Genomic DNA, 21,457 nt, shown 5'->3' with positions numbered 1-21,457 from the left:
AATTCAAGGGGAGAGAACATAGGAAAAATGTTAACATTACATTGTAAAAGAGTATGTGGGATGGGGTATAGATCGCTGTGAAAGATACCATTTGTTACCGCTAGTCATCTTTTTGTTACTGATTTCTATTTGTTTTCAAAGAACATGATTTCAGTGCCTTTCTTTCCCTTTTTTGGATCTCTATTTTTCATAGATAGATTTTCTCTCTTTTTACATGTTTATTAATCTTGTTTTTTAAATATTTTTCTTCATTGTGGGTCATTTCTTCAGATATATCTTTAGTTCACTAATTTCAACTATTTTATTTTAAATTTCAATTGTTCTGTTTTATAATTTTAGAAGTTCTTTTTAGTTCTCTTTCAAATCTTACAAGTAATTTTTTATAGTCCTTGTCCCTTTCAGGTATTTTCAGTCTTATTTATTGATTTAAACATTAGTTATTAGTTATTTTATATTTTATGTATGGTCATTTCCAATATCTGGACTTTTCACAGATCTGTTTCTCTCATTTGTTTGCTTGCTCTCATTCATGGTATTTTCTTTCCCTCATGTTTGTTCTTAAATAATGCCTTTTCTTAGGACCTTATTTATGACATTTGCTCATGCACCTTCTAGATGCCTATAACCGGGGGGCTTTCTTTTTTTTTTAATGTTACCTAGGTGATGTGAACTAGGGCCCCAAATCTGTGTGTGTCAGGGTAGTGGTAGCTTAGGCTTCAAGTGGTATTTAAACAATCTTACATCTATTTTGTTAAACTGTGAGATAATAATTGCTAAAATAATAACTTATAAAGAATGAGTATTCATGAAAAAGTCACTAGTTTTATGTAAAATAAAACCTGGAAATTAGAATCAGATAAATAGCAAGTCACAAATTATTTATTTAGCATAGCAGTAAAATTTGTTCACCTATTCCAAATCTGTAGAGAAGTCGTTCTAGAAATCCAAGTTTTCCAACAAACTGGAATTTTAGTTCTTTAAGTGTTAGAAGTTGTTTTCTATACTCTAGTTAAAATTATTTGTACAATGTATTTCTAACTTTCTTTTTAAGCAGAGTATACTGAATATAATATATGCATTTTGTAATAATTTAGAATATTGTTTTAATGTCAGTTTTTTTTTATGACAGTGGTATTCATAGAAACTACTGATATGTATGAGCAAGGTTGTCTGTCCCTATCAATAACACCAGATTAACTTTTAGTTTATACAAAAGCTTTTATGCTGTCAGCATAACCTACAAATGCCCCTCTGTTCTCATTGCTGCTTCTAATCCACGTGACCTTAGAAACCAAATGCTTATTTGAGTTGTTTAAAATAAGAATCACCTCTAAATAAAAGCCTGAGGGATTCTCATATAAGTATAAAAATGTTAACCATATATTTTCATAAGATACCCATTATCCATTTAGAGGGTATTTTTTGCAATATAATTTTATGGGAAAAACATGGGCTTTATAGTTACACAGGAGTTCAGATCCAATTTTTAGCAGTTACTAGCTGTGTAACCCTGGGTAAATAATAAACCATTTTCCCTAAAAGTTTGTATACTTGTTAAAAGAAATCACCATCATCACCTAACTCACAGTTGCTATGAAATTAAATGTGATACTGTACATAAAAAAAAAATGATTCCTAGTAAGTAGGTGCACAATTAAAAGGTTTACTTTCATCTTTGATTCATATAGTTAATGTAGCAAATTTACTGAATTTCACTGTCTTTTATACAGTCAGTAATATTTTCCATTTCTTTTTAAACATCTGTAAGTTCTTGAATATCTCTGTATGGTGTTAGGTTCCCTGCCAGATAACTTGAGTATTTTAGGTCTTTCTTGTCCTCTGTAACTGAGACACTTCTCCTGCATGGATCAAGCGGCAGAAATCCCTAAGACAGTCCTGGGAATGTGGGAAAAAGCATGCAATCCTAACTACTCACATTCCTAGATCATAATATGCTACTTAAAGTCCAATTCTCTATCTGCTGTTTGCTAGTAATGTAGCTTTGGGGCAAGCTATTCTATCTCTCTGAGCCTTCATTTCTTCATACTCCAAAAAGAATATCAATCTCTAATAATATGGCAAATTCTTTACAATAAAACACCCACTGAAATTTTAAAAACTTAAGAAACATAGAAAATGTATATTCTTAAAAGTATCAAAGAGCTGACAAGAGAGTAAGGAATTTTAAGGTACAAGCATAAGTAAGGACAGATATTCAGAAATGTAAGCAGAATGCTGAAGCTCAGTTAGCCCCTGACCAAAGAGAAACTTGAGCTTTGGTTTTTATAGTCTCATAAAGGGAGAAGCCAAGCACAGGTCCCATCCTAGGTAGTGAGTCTGATAGGAGACCTTACATGATGCAAGTGACTACATAAAATGAACCAGGTAAGCCTGTCTCATTCTAATGTGTTGCCTAAGAACTGCAAGTGAAATCGCTTTGGAATTGAGCTGTAAAGAAAAAGGGGAAAGGAGAGCACAATTAGCACAATAGAGTTTTTTGACATAGTCAGTGATGGCATGTTTTTAAAAGGACTGAAAACCAAGGAAACTTTTAAGATTGAACTTTTCTGTAAGCAATCTGACAGTATTGCTGTCGGTAAGATTAAGATCTTGAAGAAATAAAAATAATAAATTTTTCCGTAATGTTTTGAGTTTGAGGCAGTAAGTATATTGAAGCGTAAACTTAGTTGTTCAGTGTGTCATTCTGATGAGAACAAAAACCAGGTTTTATTCTTGAGTAAGTTGGTAAAGGGTACTCTGTTCTCTGATTATATTCCTACTTTTGGAATGCTATTGCTTTGCAAAAATGTGCGTTGTTGGTTAGAGAAGGGAGCCTGGATATCTGGAGATTAAGGAGCACAGACATATCAATTTAGGTAAAAAAATCAGCTCTTAACATGTGTTTTGTTGATAGTAATCAGCAAAGATGGGCTCTTCTAGATAGCATTTGAAGAGCAGTGTTTTTCACTTTAATAAGCTTCATGGACTTAACATTTGAATTTTCCCAGTTAAAAGGACAGCTGCAACAGTCAGAAAAAAATAGCCTACTGGTATGGGTAATAAAGAGAAACCAGCATGTTACTGGTTTGGTCAGTGACCAGAAGCACAGTCATTGGTTGGTGATGAGTGTAAATGCCTGATGTCAACGGTGTCAAAGCTGGGAAGTATATTTGAAGCAGCTGGTAAAGGAGTGAATGAGAAGGGGAAAGAGAGAGGCAAATATGTCAAATATAAATTTGATAGTGTGTTGGAAAATAGGCCTCTGACAATGATAAATATTAAGAATAGAGGCCAGAGATGATCACAGTTGAGCGGATGGAAGAGAAGGGAACTTGAGTATAGTATTTGAAACCCTGATGGAAAAAGAAAGCCATAATACATGACACAAACCACAGAGGGCATCGCTTTTCTTAGGCAGTGGCAGAAAACTAGAGTTAATATCCTATGGAGTTTGTTATAGTGTCAAGTTAAGATACATTAGCAGTTGTGTACCAGACTGCTGTATAGTTGCAGTAGTTCGCTAAGGCTGCCATAACAACATACCACAGATAGTTATAATTCTCCCTTCCCAAACTTTATGCCTTCAGTTCTTTTTCTTGCTTCATGCCACTGGCTATTACCTCCAGTACAATACTGAGTACAAGTGATGAGAGTGGACATACCCTTCTTCTTCCCAATATTTTCTAATATTCTTCATTCTTTCTTGCAGATCCAAACTTCCATTTGAGACTATCTTCTTTCAGTCTGAAGAAATTCCTTTAGTGTTTCCTGTTTATCTGCTGGTAATGAGTTCTGTCAGTTTTGTTTGTCTGAAAATATTTTTGTTTCACTCTTCATTTTTAAAGGATATTTTTGCAAGGTTTAGAATTCTAGATTGGCAGGTTTTTTTTTCTTTCAGCAATTAATATGTTATCTATTGTCTTCTAGCTTCTGTTGTTTTTTATGAAAAGCCAGCTGTCGTTCATGTTACCCTGGATGTAATATGTCCTTTTCCTTGGGGTATGTGTTAGAATTTTCTCTTTATTTTTTATTTTAAGCAGTTTTGTTTGTATTTATTTTGCTAGTGGTTTGCTGAGTTTTTTTGATCAGTGGGTTTTTTTCTTTTTACAGAGATTTTGGAGAAATTCAGTCATTTTCTCTTCAAATACTTCATCTGCTCCATCCTCTTTTTCATTTCTTCACTCTTTGATATTGCTGCACAGGTCTCTTAACTCTCTAATCCTTAACTTGTTCTTTCTTTTGTTTGTTTAATTCTTTTTTCTCTGCTTTAGTTTGGATAATTTTTATTGATCTCCTGAATTCAGTTATCTTTTCTGTTATCTTGTCTGTTATTAAGCGTACTGAATTAACTTTTCACCTCAGGTATTGTATTTTTTAGTTTGATGATTTCCATTTGCTATTATTTTTTTAGAGTTTCAATTTCTCTGCCAAAGTATGTTAAATCCATATTTTTCTTACGTATTTATAAAATTTAAAGTCTTTGGTAATTCCCACATCTGGGTTATGAATGTAGGTTTGATTTTTTTTCTCTTGCTTATGGGTCACGTTTTCATGATTTTGTGAATATCCTATGATTTTTATTGTATGTAAATATTATGTATGAAAAGAACAGAATAAAGTTTATAACTGCTTTCTCCTAGAAAAAGCCATGCAAACTCCCTAGACCAGAGCATTAGGGGCTGATGTCTTAATTCTGACATGGAATTTAATTATATCTGGCTGGATTATAACTATAGTAAATTTTGGATTCTAATGTTTTGAGGATGGATTTAGTCCCACCCTATAACAGAGTTTGGGATTTAAGTATATAGCAAGATTCTAGAGATCTTTTTATAGCCCTGCACTTGGCTTCCCATTCTCCAGAAGATCCCACTCCGCCTGCCTGGTCTACTCCTAGGTTTATGCATACTGCTTCATACTCTGTGAAAACTCCATGGGGAAGAATTTTTAGGTTGTGTTGACTAGCTCTGTTTCTGAGGCTCCTGATTTCAGTCCATCATATGGGTTGATAAGGTTGTTTGCCCTTTTGCTCACCATGACCTTAGAATTGAAAGTGATCACTTGTCTTTCTACTTAGAAAGGGCTTGTCCCTCTGTGGATTTGAATTTCTTTAGATTTCTTTCTCTTCTCAGCTCTGCTAAGTTTTAAATGTTTATTTTGAAGTTTGTCCCGCTTTTTCTAGTTTTTATAGTGGAAGTATCTCTCCTGTGACCTTCTATATTCTAACTGGAAGAGAACCCTCAGGAGGACATTATTTTATTAGTTGAGTTAAAAATTAGTTAGAAAATTTATTAGTTTTCATTTGTACAGATTGAAGAGGGTGTTCTATTAATTACTTTAGCATTAACAAATTTGCTGGCATGCCCAAGTGTCTTAAGCTTTGCTTGCCTTCCTATTTATAGGGAAGGTGATATAAACTATATGGAGCATGGTTAATTTTTTATTAGTGCACAGGAGTTCTTAGTCAAATCTAAATTTCCATTAGTTAATTTTTTTCCTCGAGTTCAGCTTTTATGAGAAAAAGGCAGGTGATATGAGGATAGTTTTTGTGCTACAAGGACAGAGTTGAGTAGTTGGGAAGGAGACCATATAACCTTAAAATCTTAACATATTTACTGTTTGGCTCTTGACAGAAAAAGCCTGTTATCCTCTGTACTAGACCATGATTAAATGCCAATGAATAATATTGCAAGTTAAATAACTTGTCCTAGGTCATACGGCTACCTCACTTTAGCTATCTGTTTTCAGAACTCTGTGGAGAAGCTTTTAATTTCAGCAGACAGTGGTATAAAATTTACACATCACTTGTCACTGTTGGTATTTCCTGTTGGTAGACTTCACAATTCCATTGGTAAAAGTTGTCTGAATAGAGGAAGATTACTGTTTATTGGTGCTTTTTTTTTCCCCATGAGGATTTGCTATACAGTTATTGCCATTGGTGAATAATACACAATTCTAGTTGTAGTGTATGCATTTGTTTAAATCAAACAAATGATTTTTGTGGCTCTTCCTTTTAGTTCTTTCAGTTCTTATGAGTGTGTCATTGGTATTTTAATTTAGATTCCCTTGAGATGTGAAGAAAAGTGAGTATGGTGAGTATGGCAGAGAGTATGCCAGGATCTAATGGTTGTTGACAAATTCATTACTTGGTTATGATTTTTTGATGTTCTGTGGACCCCAATAATTGCAGTGCCAGTTGGCCGAGATAGGTACACTTTCTGATTCATCCTACTTATAAGAGCCACTTAGGTGATGTTTTAGTATTTGAGGCAAATGTTACAAGTTGTTGATTTTAGCATAGATACCTTTTTAGAGGTAAATACTAATTTAATGAAAGGTCAGACTTGACAGGTTAGCGTGGATTAGCTTTAATTTCTGAGAGTATATGGTTTGCTGTATCTCTACCATGTCTTAGATATTCATATTATTAGAAGGTGATGCTATTATAGTAAACATAATATAACTAATATTATATGTATATAATATTATATTTTAGTAATTTAAAAATAGATGACTAACCATGAATGATTTATAATAGGAAAGATAAGCTGTTGGTTTATAGGTAGGTAATGGAATACTCAGTAATCATAGTAATAGTGATAATACTTGCCAACACTTACATCCTGCTTACTATGTGCCAGATACTATTTTACAGTTTTTTCATGTTAACTAATTTAAATTGAGGTACATGCCCAGATGCAACCAGCTACAGTCAAAAAATACAGAAATGGTCTCAAGTGATTTCCGTGGTTTCAAATCCATAGGTCATATCTCTATCCTTATCTGACTTTATTTGGCATTTCTTGAAATACTTCTCTTTTGTGAGCCTTCATTTGTGTGATGGTTTTCCTCTGCTTAGATGTGTCATCTACAGCAGGGTGTTTACCCTGTGTTCTTCGGTTTCTTCATTTGAAAATGGTGGTAATAGTGCTTACCTTCACAAAGCCATTAGAAGATTTAAGGACTCGAATAGTTTGGCACATAATACATATTCTAGGGTGAACCATTGTTACTATTATTACTGCACTACTGTTAACTACTGTGTGGTTTTTTAAGTCATTAGCTGGTCTGTTTTTGAATCCCCTTATTTCTCTGCTGGATTACTAAACACTGGTGATTAGCAGGGCTTGGTCATAGTTCTTTTTCTCTTCCTGCAGTCTTTTTGTATGTGAGTTCATCTAGCATTAATAGTTAATTAATAGAATATCTTTAGCCATCAGAGAAATGCAAATGCAAATCACAATGGGATGCTACCAGACCTCCTCCAGAATGACTGATGTCCATGTAAAGATATGTACAAGAGTGTTCATTACCACTTGAACAAATAATAGTCGAAAAATGAAAAACTCAAAATGTCCATCAACAATAAAATCAATAAATTAATGCAATACAATATTAAAAAAGAAGAAACTGCTGGTACAACAACATGAATCTCAGACATAATGTTGAGTGAAAAAAGTCAGATGCAACAAGATACATACTAAATTATTAGATTGGATTACTAATTAGATTGCTTAAAATACCTTGCATATGCTAATGATTATCAGAAGTGCATTATCTCTAGCTCTTTTCTCATTTGTTTTCCAGAATCATATATTCATTTGCTTAGGTAATATTTTCACTGGGATTTTAAAGTTAATATGGTCAAAGGCATGCTAAGCCATATTCTCCCCTTTCTTCCAAACAACAATGAGAATACCCGCAAATGAACATGAACAAACCTGTTCTCTCTCTTCCCCACTTTAGTAAATAGAACCACTATTTACCCAGTTGCTTTCAGTTAAATCTAGATGTTGTTTCCACATCTTATCTATTAGTCAGTGCATCTAAAATACATACCCAATCTGTCTACTTCTTTCTGTCTTCACTTCTACTACTCTATCCTACTGCTCTATCCAAGAACCACCATTTTATGCCTGGACTACTACAGCAACCTCCTAACTGATCTCTCTCTCCCTCCTGTACCCATGCTTTGTACTCCTTCCTTCCTCCCTCCTGTAATCCATTCTTTTTCAGGTAACTGGAGTAATCTTTTAAAGACAGGAATCAGGTCATATCATTCCCTGTATATAAAACAAAATAAAACAAAACAAAACAGCACACAGAGGGTTTCTATTACATTTAAAATAAAATCCCAGATTGCAAGGTACTACATAGTTCCAACCCCTTCCTACATCTGTCCTCTTCTCTCATCATTTTCCTCTTTAAATACTTTGTTTCTGCTGCACGTCTGACCTCCTTTCTGTTCCTCAGCCATGCCAAGTTTGTTTCTGATTTAGACTACTTTTGTTTCTGATTTTACACTACTTCCTCTTAGTGTGGAGCATTTCTCCCATGTTAGCATAGTTGGCTCCTTCATGTCCTTCATGTCCATCTACCAGAGGCTTCAGTGAGTACTGCTGATAACTAAAATAGCACACCTAAGCCCCCTATAGTATAATGATAGACAAGGCCACAGGCCAAATCTGGCAGGTGGCCCGTTTTTATATTGTCTGCAAACTAAAAATGGTTTTTACATTTTTAAACATTTAAAACAGTTAAACAACCCACACAAAAAACCCAAACATGTAACAGAGGCTCTATGTGACCCACAAAGCGTAAAATATTCACTGTCTGGTCCTTTACAGAAAAAACTTGGACTGTCAGAAATTACTTGTTCATTTGTTTCCTTGGTATTTTTTTTTGTCCTCAGGATGCTTAATTGTGGAAGAGTTTTAGAATATTAGTCAAGTAGTCTGGAAGGAAGGAATTGAGTACCAGTAGTTAATAAGAAGAGTATTAGAATCATTGTTAAAAGGGTAGAAAAGCAGGATAGATAAAAATTTGATATGGACAAGGACTAAAGAGTATGGGACTACTCCCAAAGTGATCAAGAAGAGATGGTCTTTTTTTTAGAAATATGAAATGCTTCACGAATTTGCGTGTCATCCTTGTGCAGGGGCCATGCTAATCTTCTCTGTATCATTCCAATTTTAGTATATGTGTTGCTGAAGCGAGCACGAGATGGTCTTTTAAGAGGATCTACTGCTTACATGACTCTGAAAGCCCCTCAGAATCATTCCTGTGGGTGATTCAAATCTGAGTTTAAAATATACCTGTGAAACTATCCAAGTGATTGAGTATGCACACCAGAAAAGCCACTAAGTACTTGCAAGATATTATATTATGGAAGCATGTGTTTCACAGACAAACAAGTAGGTTGAAAGATATTCCTCATCCATGCTTCTAAATAAATGCTAAATTTTTCTTGCACAAGCTTAAGAATGTGGAAAGTGAAGCTGAGTCTCACCATTTTGATACATATTTCATAGTTACTGAGTATATCTGTCTTGTCAATAAGATCTCTAAAATATGCAGACATTATGGAGCTCGTAAATGGATCAGCCCATAGATGAGCTTACCTAGTCTCTGATTCTTATTGAAAATCAAAGCAAGAGGTTCCCAAAGGAAGGGTATTTTGAAAGTACTGAAGGAATGAAAATTTATGAATATGTACATTAAAAAAAAAGAAGTCTCTGTTTTGTTTGGCTTTGCTCCCATATTTATTGCTGGGTGTAAGTAATAAATGTTTCTACTGTCTATCACTATTTTTTCCTACTCTCCTGTTGACTTCAGCAGTCTAATAAGTGGTTTATCACAAATTATATAATTCCTTATGAATCTCTTTATAATTAATTCTATTGATAGTAAAAGAGTTTTTTAAAAAAAATCATGTTTATTCAACTTTTAAAAAATAAACATTTATACATTTTTATTCAACATTTTTTGAGGTTTTCTTAGTACCAAACATTGTGTAACAGATATAAAGACAAAAAATACTCTGCCCTGAAACAGTTTATCGACTAGTAGGAGAGACTACCAGATAATGTCCTAAGCAATTACATATATAATAATGTAGTTCAGTGGCTAAGGCTAAACTCAAAGAAACATTGCTATTGCAAAGAAGCTTTTCATAGGACCCTGGTACATCTCCTTAGTCTCCCTTTATTATTTATCAGTTTCTATGCTAGAGAAAAATCTAATGCTGAGATGTAGTGGGGTTAGAAGTCTTGATCTCTGCTCTTTATAAAGGCATATGATTTTATAGAGGAAATATGACTTGTACTTTATTAACTGTAACATAAGGTAGTTTATGAAAGGCAAAATAGCATATCAGGTAAGAATCCAGATTCTAGGGCTAGACCACTGAAGTCCAGTCTTGGCTCTGCCATATACTGGCATGAACCTTAGACAACTGCCAACTTTCATGTCCTTCAATTTCTTTCTTCCTTTTCCTTTCCTTTCATATCCTATCTTCTCTTCTCCTATCTTCTTTTTTTTAATAATTGGTAATTTGTATCTCTTTATCCCATTCTTGATTTGTAAAACAGGGATAATAGCAGTATACATTTAATTGGGATTATTAAAAGGATTAAATAATTTAAGCACACAGTAAATGCTAAATGAGTGTTTGTTGCTATTAGTAATTACCATGTTTCTTAGTTGTGCTAAGTGTAGCAGATTGGTTAAGAAATTGGGACCTGGTTTCTAATTGCACATCATCCACATACTAGTTATGTCACCTTGGGAACATCACATAACCCCTCTGGAGTTGGTTCTTCATCTAAAATGAGGGTAATAGCGCACATTTCTCGTTAAATGAGGTTGTACATATAAAGCACACGGGACAGTGTCTAACTAATATTCTCAGTAAAGAGGAGGTATTTTTCTTAAATCTATGAGTGAAATAAAGACTTACAGAATTTCATAGAAGTGAAGTACTGCTGAGATGTATCACATTCCTGAGCTCATAGGAGTTATTAAATACATACTCACTTAATACATTTATTTAGGGTATGGGAGCCTAGGGAGAAAGCTGTTTCAAGTACAGTTTTCTTTCCATGAGGACAGTGGAAGGGTGATTTGATAGTCTTGTAGGCAGATATCACTAAGCTAGTAAAAGGAAACCTCATAATAAATGATCTAAAAAATCATTTATGATTTTCTAATTACAAAAAGAATTTTGGTGTTTTCATTAAGAATTAAAAAGGGTGGTTGGATTCTTAATTATTCTGCCAACTGTTGTATTGTAATTATGAGTAAACTTGAGGGGGTTTCTACAGAGTAGAAAATTTGCTGAGTAAAACAATATAACATTTTTTTTATAGCCTTAAGAGATTTTTATTAGAATGAGTAAATATTTTGAAGCTTCTAGAATTTTATTAATTATATAGTTAAAAGTAAGGAAGCTTCATAAGTACTTCATCTATATTATATTATTGTATTAAGAAAAAAAGTCATGTTTTACAAAAAATGGAAATGTATATTGTGGGGGAGAGATACTAAGTTGTTAAAGGTTCATGTTTTGGTTATAATCTGGTCTCCATGTGGTATCCCAGAGATTGGCAAAAGATCAGTTTATTTGAAACTATTAAAATTAATATTAAAAAAATATTTGGAATAGTATTTAAGCTAGGTGCTAATTCTAATTTTTATACTTCCCCCAGGTATTTAGTGATTAAAGTGTAATTTTGAAACATTCTTAACTTACATACTAATAATTGCAGTATTATTAATGTGACTTACAATCAAACTTTATTACATAGAATTACCATTTTACTTCAAATAACCAATCTCATTACCTATGCTAAAGTTTTTTCTTCCTTTTGGTACTGAGACGTAACATAAAGTAAACTATACAAATCTTTAGTCTTCACAGTTTAAAAATTATGTGTATACCTGTTTATCTGTCACCCAGATCAATAATGTTTATAAAACTCCTTTTTGTGCCTTGCCTCTGTAATCCCTTTCCCCTGAGGGAAACCATGCTTTTGAAGCTTTTTACCGTGGATTTGTTTGTTTGCGAACTTCATATAAATAGGATAATTTAGTGGTTATCTTTTTGTATCTGGTTTTTTTCACTCAACATTGTGAGATTCATGTTGTATTCTTTTTTAATGCTGTATTGTAATCCATTTATTAACTTTATTGTTAATGAACATTTTGATTGTTTTCACTTTTTGTCTATTATGAATAAAGTGGCAATGAACATTCTTGTACCTGTTTTAGCGGACACAAGCCATTTTGGTGGAGGTTTGTTAATATCCCATTGTAATGGTATTGTATTAGGCAACTATTACTGCTTAACAAACAGCCTGAAAATCACCAGTGGTATACAACAATAAGTATTTATTTGGTCATCATTTTGTGGGTCAGTTGGGACAGTGCTGCCCTATGTATCTCATCTTGCTGAGACTCTTAGACTAGATGAGGCAAGTTCCCACGGTGGTGGCACAAGTTCAAGAAGGCATGCCACACCAGTCAAGCATATTTCAAGACATTGTTTATGTCATGTCTGCTGACCTCCCATTCTCAAAACTAAGTCATATGTTAATAGGGAGGTATACTGCAAAAGACATAATGGTAGGTAGTGAATATTTGTTTTTAATTATTATCTTTTTTATTTCTTTACTTTGTTATCATTAATCTACAATTACTTGAAGAACATTATGTTTACTAGGGTCCCCCCTTCACCAAGTCCCCCTCACAAACCCCATTACAGTCACTGTCCATCAGTGTAGTAAGATGTTGTAGAATCACTACTTGTCTTCTCTGTGTTGCACAGCCCTTCCCATTCCTCCCCCCCATATTATACATGCTAATTGTAATACCCCTTTCTTCCCGACCTTATCCCTCCCCTCCCATTCTCCCCAGTCCCTTTCCCTTTGGTAACTGTTAGTCCATTCTTGGGTTCTGTGATTCTGCTGCTGTTTTGTGCCTTCAGTTTTTCTTTGTTCTTATACTCCGCATATGAGTGAAATCATTTGGTATTTGTCTTTCTCCGCTTGGCTTATTTCACTGAGCATAATACCCTGTAGCTCCATCCATGTTGTTGCAAATGGTAGGATTTGTTTTCTTCTTATGGCTGAATAATATTCCATTGTGTATATGTACCACATCTTCTTTATCTACTGATGGACACTTAGGTTGCTTCCATTTCTTGGCTATTGTAAATAGTGCTGTGATAAACATAGGGTTCCATCTGTCTTTTTCAAACTGTGCTGCTGTATTCTTAGGGTAAATTCCTAGAAGTGGAATTCCTGGGTCAAATGGTATTTCTATTTTTAGTTTTTTGAGGAACCTCCTTATTGCTTTCCACAATGGTTGAACTAATTTACATTCCCACCAGCAGTGTAGGAGGGTCCCCCTTTCTCCACAACCTCACCACCATCTGTTGTTGTTTGTCTTTTGGATGGTAGCCATCCTTACTGGTGTGAGGTGGTATCTCATTGTCGTTTTAATTTGCATTTCTCTGATAACTAGCGATGTGGAGCATCTTTTCATGTGTCTGTTGGCCATCTGAATTTCTTCTTTGGAGAATGGTCTGCTCATCTCCTCTGCCCATTTTTTAATTGGATTATTTGTTTTTTGTTTGTTGAGGTGCGTGAGCTCTTTATATATTTTGGATGTCAAGCCTTTATCGGATCTGTCGTTTATGAATATATTCTCCCATACTGTAGGGTTTCTTTTTGTTCTATTGATGGTGTCCTTTGCTGTACAGAAGCTTTTCAGCTTGATGTAGTCCCACTTGTTCATTTTTACTTTTGTTTTCCTTGCCCAGGGAGATATGTTCATGAAGAAGTTGCTCATGTTTATGTCCAAGAGATTTTTGCCTATGTTTTTTTCTAAGAGTTTTATGGTTTCATGACTTACATTCAGGGTTTTGATCCATTTTGAATGTACTCTTGTGTATGGGGTTAGACAGTGATCCAGTTTCATTCTCTTACATGTAGCTGTCCAGTTTTACCAGCACCATCTGTTGGAGAGACTGTTATTTCCCCATTGTATGTCCATGGCTCCTTTATCGTATATTAATTGACTATCTATGTTTGGGTTAATGTCTGGAGTCTCTATTCTGTTCCATTGGTCTGTGGGTCTGTTCTTGTGCTAGTACCAACTTGTCTTGATTACTGTGACTTTGTAGTAGAGCTTGAAGTGGGAAAGTGAGACTCCCCCCCCCCCACACTTTATTCTTCCTTCTCAGGATTGCTTTGGCTATTCGGGTCTTTGGTGTTTCCATATGAATTTTTGAACTATTTGTTCCAGTTCGTTGAAGAATGTTGTTGGTAATTTGATAGGGATTGCATCAAATCTGTATATTGCTTTGGGCAGGATGGCCATTTTGACAATATTAATTCTTCCTAGCCAAGAGCATGGGATGAGTTTCCATTTGTTAGTGTCCTCTTTAATTTCTCTTAAGAGTGTCTTGTAGTTTTTAGGGCATAGGTTTTTCACTTCCTTGGTTAGGTTTATTCCTAGGTATTTTACTCTTTTTGATGCAATTGTGAATAGAATTGTTTTCCTGATTTCTCTTTCTATTGGTTCATTGTTAGTGTATAGGAAAGCCACAGATTTCTGTGTTTTAATTTGTATCCTGCAACTTTGCTGTATTCCGATATCAGTTCTAGTAGTTTTGGAGTGGAGTCTTTAGGGTTTTTTATGTACAATATCATATCATCTGCAAATAGTGACAGTTTAACTTCTTCTTTACCAATCTGGATTCCTTGTATTTTTTTGTTTTGTCTGATTGCTGTGGCTAGGACCTCCAGTACTATGTTGAATAACAGTGGGGAGAGTGGGCATCCCTGTATTGTTCCTGATCTCAGAGGAAAAGCTTTCAGCTTCTCGCTGTTCAGTATGATGTTGGCTGTGGGTTTATCATATATGGCCTTTATTATGTTGAGGTACTTGCCCTCTATACCCATTTTGTTAAGAGTTTTTATCATGAATGGATGTTGAATTTTGTCAAATGCTTTTTCAACATCTATGGAGATGATCATGTGGTTTTTGTCCTTCTTTTTGTTGATGTGGTGGATGATGTTGATGGATTTTCAAATCTTGTACCATCCTTGCATCCCTGGGATGAATCCCACTTGGTTGTGGTATATGATCCTTTTGATATATTTTTGAATTCGGTTTGCTAATATTTTGTTGAGTATTTTTGCATCTACATTCATCAGGGATATTGGTCTGTAATTTTCTTTTTTGGTGGGGTCTTTGCCTGGTTTTGGTGTTAGGGTGATGTTGGCTTCATAGAATGAGTTTGGGAGTATTCCCTCCTCTTCTATTTTTTGGAAAACTTTAAGGAGAATGGGTATTATGTCTTCTCTGTATGTCTGATAAAATTCAGAGGTAAATCCATCTGGCCTGGGGGTTTTGTTCTTGGGTAGTAATTTTTTGATTACTGCTTCAATTTCTTTGCTTGTAATTGGTTTGTTTAAATTTTGTGTTTCTTCCTTGGTCAGTCTTGGAAGGTTGTATTTTTCTAGGAAGTTGTCCATTTCTTCTAGGTTTTCCAGCTTGTTAGCATATAGATTTTCATAGTAGTCTCTAATAATTCTTTGTATTTCTGTGGAGTCTGTCATGATCTTTCCTTTCTCGTTTTTGATTCTGTTGATGTGTGTTGATTCTCTTTTTCTCTTAATAAGTCTGGCTAGAGGCTTATCTATTTTGTTTATTTTCTCAAAGAACCAGCTCTTGGTTTCATTGATTTTTGCTATTGTTTTATTCTTCTCAATTTTGTTTATTTCTTCTCTGATCTTTATTATGTCCCTCCTTCTGCTGACTTTTTTCCAATTTCTTCTTTTTCCTATTTTGATAATTGTGACGTTAGACTATTCATTTGGGATTGTTCTTCCTTCTTTAAGTATGTCTGTATTGCTTTATACTTCCCTCTTAGAACTGCCTTCACTGTGTTCCATAGAAGTTGGGGCTTTGTGCTGTTGTTGTCATTTGTCTCCATATATTGTTTGATCTCTGTTTTAATTTGGTCATTGATCCATTGATTATTTAGGAGCATGTTGTTAAGCCTCCATGTGTTTGTGAGCCTTTTTGTTTTCTTTGTACAATTTATTTCTAGTTTTATGCCTTTGTGGTCTGAGATGTTGGTTGGTAGAATTTCAATCTTTTTGAATTGACTGAGGCTCTTTTTGTGGCCTAGTATGTGGTCTCTTCTGGAGAATGTTCCATGTGCACTTGAGAAGAATGTGTATCTGGTTGCTTTTGGATGTAGAGTTCTATAGATGTCTATTAGGTCCATCTGTTCTAATGTGTTGTTCAGTGCCTCTGTGTCCTTACTTATTTTCTGTCCGGTGGATTTGTCCTTTGGAGTGACTAGAGTGTTGACGTCTCCTAAAATGAATGCATTGCATTCTGTTTCGTCCTTTAGTTCTGTTAGTATTTGTTTCACATATGCTGGTGCTCCTGTGTTGGGTGCATATATATTTAGAATGGTTATATCCTCTTGTTGGACTGAGCCCTTTATCATTATGTAATGTCCTTCTTTATCTCTTGTTACTTTCTTTATTTTGAAGTCTATTTTGTCTGATACTAGTACTGCAACACTGCTTTTTTCCCCCTGTTGTTTGCATGAAATATCTTTTTCTGTCCCTTGACTTTTAGTCTGTGCGTGTCTTTGGGTTTGAGGTGAGTTTCTTTTAAGCAGCATATAGATGGGTCTTGCTTTTTTATTCATTCTATTATTACTCTGTGTCTTTTGATTGGTACATTCAGTCCATTTACATTTACGGTGATTATTGAAAGATATGTACTTATTGCCATTGCAGGCTTTAGATTCGTGGTTACCAAAGGTTCAAGGTTAGCTTCTTTAGTTTCTTACTAACTTAACCCGCTTATTGAGCTGTTATAAACACTCTGTGGTGATTCTTTATTTCTCTCCCTTCTTATTCCTCCTCCTCCATTCTTTATATGTTGGTTGTTTTATTCTGTGCTCTTTTGTGTTTCCTTTAACTGCTTTTGTGGGTAGTTGATTTTATTTTTTGACTTTAGTTAGTATTGGTTGGTCTGCTTTCTTTGCTGTGATTTTATTTTCTCTGGTGACATCTATTTAGTTTTAGGAGTGCTCCCGTCTAGAACAGTCCCTCTAAAATACCCTGTAGAGGTGGTTTGTGGGAGGCAAATTCCCTCAACTTTTGCTTGTCTGGGAATTGTTTAATCCCTTCTTCATATTTAAATGATAATCGTGCTGGATACAGTATTTTTGGTTGAAGGTCCTTCTGTTTCATTGCATTAAATATATCATGCCATTCTCTTCTGGCCTGTAAGGTTTCTGTTGAGAAGTCTGATGATAGCCTGATGGGTTTTCCTTTGTAGGTGACCTCTTTCCTCTTTCTAGCTGTGTTTAAAACTCTGTCCTTGTCCTTGATCTTTGCCATTTTAATTATGTGTCTTGGTGTTGTCCTCCTTGGGTCCCATCTGTTGGGAGTTGTTTGTACTTCCGTGGTCTGATTGATTGTTTCCTCCCCCAGTTTGGGAAAGTTTTCAGCAATTATTTCTTCAAATACGCTTTCTATCCCTTTTTCTCTCTCTTCTTCTTCTTGAACCCCTGTAATGCGGATATTGTTCCTTTTGGATTGGTCGCACAGTTCTCTTAATATTTCATTCCTTGAGATCCTTTTATCTCCTGCATCAGCTTCTCTGTCTTCCTGTTCTCTGATTTCTATTCCATCAATGGCCTCTTGCATGTTATCCATTCTGCTTATAAATCCTTCCAGAGATGATTTCATTTCTGTAATCTCCCTCTGGTCGTCATCCCTAGCACTTGTATATTTCTCTGCAGTTCCATCAGCATGGTTATGACCTTTATTTTGAATTCTTTTTTCAGGAAGATTGGTTAGGTCTATCTCCTTCTCAGGGGTTGACTCTGATTTTGGTCTGTATCAAATTCTTTTCCCTTTTCATGGTGATAGAGGTAGTTGTACGGGGCTGGTGCTGTGTGTTGGCTGGGAGAACATCCCTTCTTGCTGTTTTGTGGCCTTCCTCTCTTGGGAGAACAGCAACTTCTAGCAGCTCGTGCTGGGCAGCTGTGTGCAGACGGGGCCTCTGATTCTTTCCTGGCCGCTGTGGAGTTAAGCTCCGCGGTTACTGTGGAGTTAAGCTGCTTGGTTGCTGTGGGCGTGGCCAGCCTCAGTCTGCTGCTCCTATATGGCGGAGCCGCATCGGAGGGGAAACGGGTGGGAGGCTTTTATCTCTGTGAGGGGCCTCCGAGCTGTGCTGCCGCCCAGGGGTTTAGGGCGCCTGGAGTTCCTTGGGATTCCCAGCTTCTGGGCTAAGTGTCCTGGGATGCTTCCGTCCAGCTGTGTGGTCCCTGTCCCTTTAAGAGTTTCACAAAGCACTCACTTTTCTTCGTCTCAGGGGCGCCGGCTACGGGGTCCCGCTCACAGGTCTTACTGTCCTGTTCCCCTAGTATCCTGCACACCATGCACTGTGTGTGTGCACTCTGGTGCGGATGGCTGGGGCTGGGTGTTCAGCAGTCCTGGGCTCCCTCTCCCTCCCTCTCTGACTCCTCTCCTCCCACCAGGAGCTGAGGTGAGGGGCACTCGGGTCCCGTTGGGCCACGGCTTGTATCTTACCCCCTTCGGAAGGCGCTGGGTTCCACCCCTCAGTAGTGAATATTTTTGAACCAGGATCTAAGTCATCAAAGATGTTGAGTTCTTTTTCATATCCTTTTTAGCCATTTGGATATCCTCTTTTCTTAAGAGCTGCTCTTCCATTTATGTTTCTAAACATGCTTACTGTATCATCCTGAGGAAAAGGAATTTTATTACTTGCTCATTTTTAAAACAGAGATTGTCAACTTAATGTTGAAAATAGCCTTTTAGGAAGTCAAATAAAGTGGATATATACACATGGAAATAGATGAGAAAGTCAGTAGGAAAAAGGGAAAAAAGCTATAGTTAAGTTTAATACAATGACAACCTTAATAGAAATGACTGCTAAAATACGTGAACTAATGTTTATGTGAATTTATTTCTTCAGCAAACAATGTTTGAACCATATATCTATAATGAAAAAGATAATTCTTTACCTGCTAGTGGGAAGTAAGGCAACAAGCAAAAGTCAAATTAATCATATAATTTTAGGTAGTGCATCAGTGTCTCTGATTAAAAATAAATCGAGATTAGGAGATTAGAGTGGGGAAAGAGGGTCATTTAAAAATTTGGGGGGTGCATAAAGAAAAGCTTTTCTGTGGAGTTGGCATTTGAATGGATACCTGAGTGATATGAAAGGAGGTCCAGGCAGAGGGAGTGGGAAAGAGGTGTAAAGGTCCTGAAGCAGGAATGAACTTAAACACAGAAAGAAGATCAATGAGGCTAGAGTCTATTGAAGAGAGGGAAAGGTGAGTTAGGTCCCAGTAATGAAGTTTCAGTTTTATTGTGTTATGGAGAGCCTTTGAAGGTTTTGAATAGGACAGTGACATCTAATTTACCTTTAAAAAGCGTGACTTTGCTGTTGTGTGTAGACTAGACTAGTTGAGCAATGATAGAAACAAGGGATTCACACTCTATCACTAATTCAGATGAGAGAATGATAGTGGGAGTGAAATAGGTGGTAGAGATGGGAGTGGTAAAAAATGGTTAGATTGAGGATATATTTTAAAGTCAGACAAATAGTACCCATTGATGGATTGAATATACAAGGAACTTCCTTAAAGACTTCCTTACAGGAGAGGGGTTGGAAAATTTTTATAGTAATGCATCAGTCAGAGTAGGCTAACTGCTGTAACTAAATGACTCCCAAATATCAGTGGCTTTACACAAGAAAATCCTTACTTCTTATTTACATTACAGTCCAATGTATGTATTCAGAATGGGGATGGGGTAATGGTGGGTGCTGTTCTCCATGTGGTCATTTGGGACCCAAGGTCCTTCGATCTAGTGGCTGTGTATCCCCTGGGACCTTAGAGAATTCCTCTAGATGTGTGCCATTCTTCCAACAGACAAGAAAAGGCAGGCCTTTATTTTTTTAAGTTATGTCACAATATATATGTATATTTTATTAAGGTATCATTGATATAGAATCTTATGAAGGTTTCACATGAGCAACATTGTGGTTAAAACATTCACCCATGTTATCCAGTCCCCTCCCACACCAGATTGCAGTCACTGCCCATCAGCGTAGTATCCTACAGAGCTGTCACTCGTTCTCTCCGTGCTGTCCTGCCTTCTGCATGTCCTAGTATACTGTGTGTGCTGATCATAAAGCCTCTTGATCCCCTTGTCCCTCCCTCCCCTCACATCCTCCCCAAACCTTCCCCTTTGGTAACAGCTAGTCCCTTCTTGGAACTGTGAGTCTGCTGTTGTTTTGTTCCTTCACTTGTGCTTCGTTGTTGCACTCTACAAATGAGGGAAATCATTTGGTATATATCTTTCTTTGCCTGACTTATTTCACTTAGCATAATACCCTCTATCTCCAACCCTGTTGTTGGGTATGGTAGGATTTGTTTGTTATAGCTCTTCTCTTCCCCTTCCCCTTCCCTTCCCCCTCCCCTTCCCCTTCCCCTCCCCCTCTCCCCTTCCCCTTCCCCTTACCTTCCCCTTCCCCTTACCTTCCCCTTCCTCTTCCCCTTCCCTTCCCCTTCCCCTCCCTCTCTCCCCTTCCCCTTCCCTTCCCCTCCCCTCCCCTTCCCCCCCCCCCCCCCCCTCCCTCCTCCTCCCCTTTCCTCTTCTCTCTCTTCTCTTTCTTTATAATAGAGCCTGAAGTTGGGAAGCGAGATTCCCCCTGCTTTATTCTTCCTTCTCAGGATTGATTTGGCTCTTCCGGGTCTTTATGAAGAAGATTTATGGTTTCAGTGTCACTGAGCGCTCTTGTGTTTGTTGCAATTCTTGCTTGTACAAAATATTTTTGCCATTTCATATTTGTAATTATTACTATGGAAGAATAACTTTTTGTAGACAGTGCACTCTAGTGCCCAGAAGATCTGCTGTCTGGAGCTGCCCAGCAGGTGGAATGATGGTGGGGGTTGCAGGTATATGGCCCTTGTGCCTACCCTATGGAAGAATTTGTTTCCTGCTTCCTGGCTGCATTGCCTGCCTCCACTTCCATGTCTAGTTGGTCGAGCTTGCAGGGAGGAGAAAGACCTTTTTTAAGGGCCTTTTATTGGCTCAGTCTGAAGGAGATTTACCTCACTCCTGCCCATAGATCATTAGTTTAGGATTTGGTTACGTGGCCACTTGTAACTAATTGCAAGGATAGTTGGAAAGTAGTGTGGCTATGTGCTCAAGAAGAGGAGGAAATAGGTTTGTGGTAAGATTATTTGGGGGTTGTGAAAAAATTATTTGAACTCACATAGTTTGCAAAATTTAAAATATGTGTTTAAAGAAGTTACATATATGTTTACATATGTCAGTAACAGTGTGATAACTAGATTTATTTGTAGAACATTTTAATTGTAAGGACTGAAAAATGAAGACATGAATGTTAGCTCTTGAGGACCACTTATGCAGACTTAGTTTTCTGTAATAAGTTTGAATACTTAATAGTTCTCTTCCATAAAATTTGTAGCTATACACAAATCAATATTGATTTCTCAAATGGACACTGCCTTTATAGTGGAATGTTCTCTTTTTAATATTTACTGGTAAAGCCTTTACTTTGAATTATTTTTTTCTGTAGCAAT

At 36.3% G+C, this 21,457-nt stretch overlaps 1 protein-coding gene and 1 non-coding gene across 10 annotated transcripts in view; one reads left to right on the top strand and one right to left on the bottom strand.

Annotated features, from left to right (window-relative positions):
- The window catches only part of MYO9A (myosin IXA), a 365,019-nt gene that overhangs the window by 76,305 nt on the left and 267,257 nt on the right, over positions 1 to 21,457 (top strand). The gene's annotated exons all lie outside the window — the stretch shown is intronic.
- LOC118970890 (U6 spliceosomal RNA) lies at positions 8,894 to 9,000 on the bottom strand. The gene has a single exon (XR_005059080.1). It is a non-coding gene; the product is annotated as a U6 spliceosomal RNA (small nuclear RNA).

This window comes from Manis javanica, chromosome 8, assembly GCF_040802235.1.
Source record: "Manis javanica isolate MJ-LG chromosome 8, MJ_LKY, whole genome shotgun sequence".
NCBI lineage: Eukaryota > Metazoa > Chordata > Mammalia > Pholidota > Manidae > Manis > Manis javanica.
This window is presented reverse-complemented; position numbering and strand designations above follow the sequence as displayed.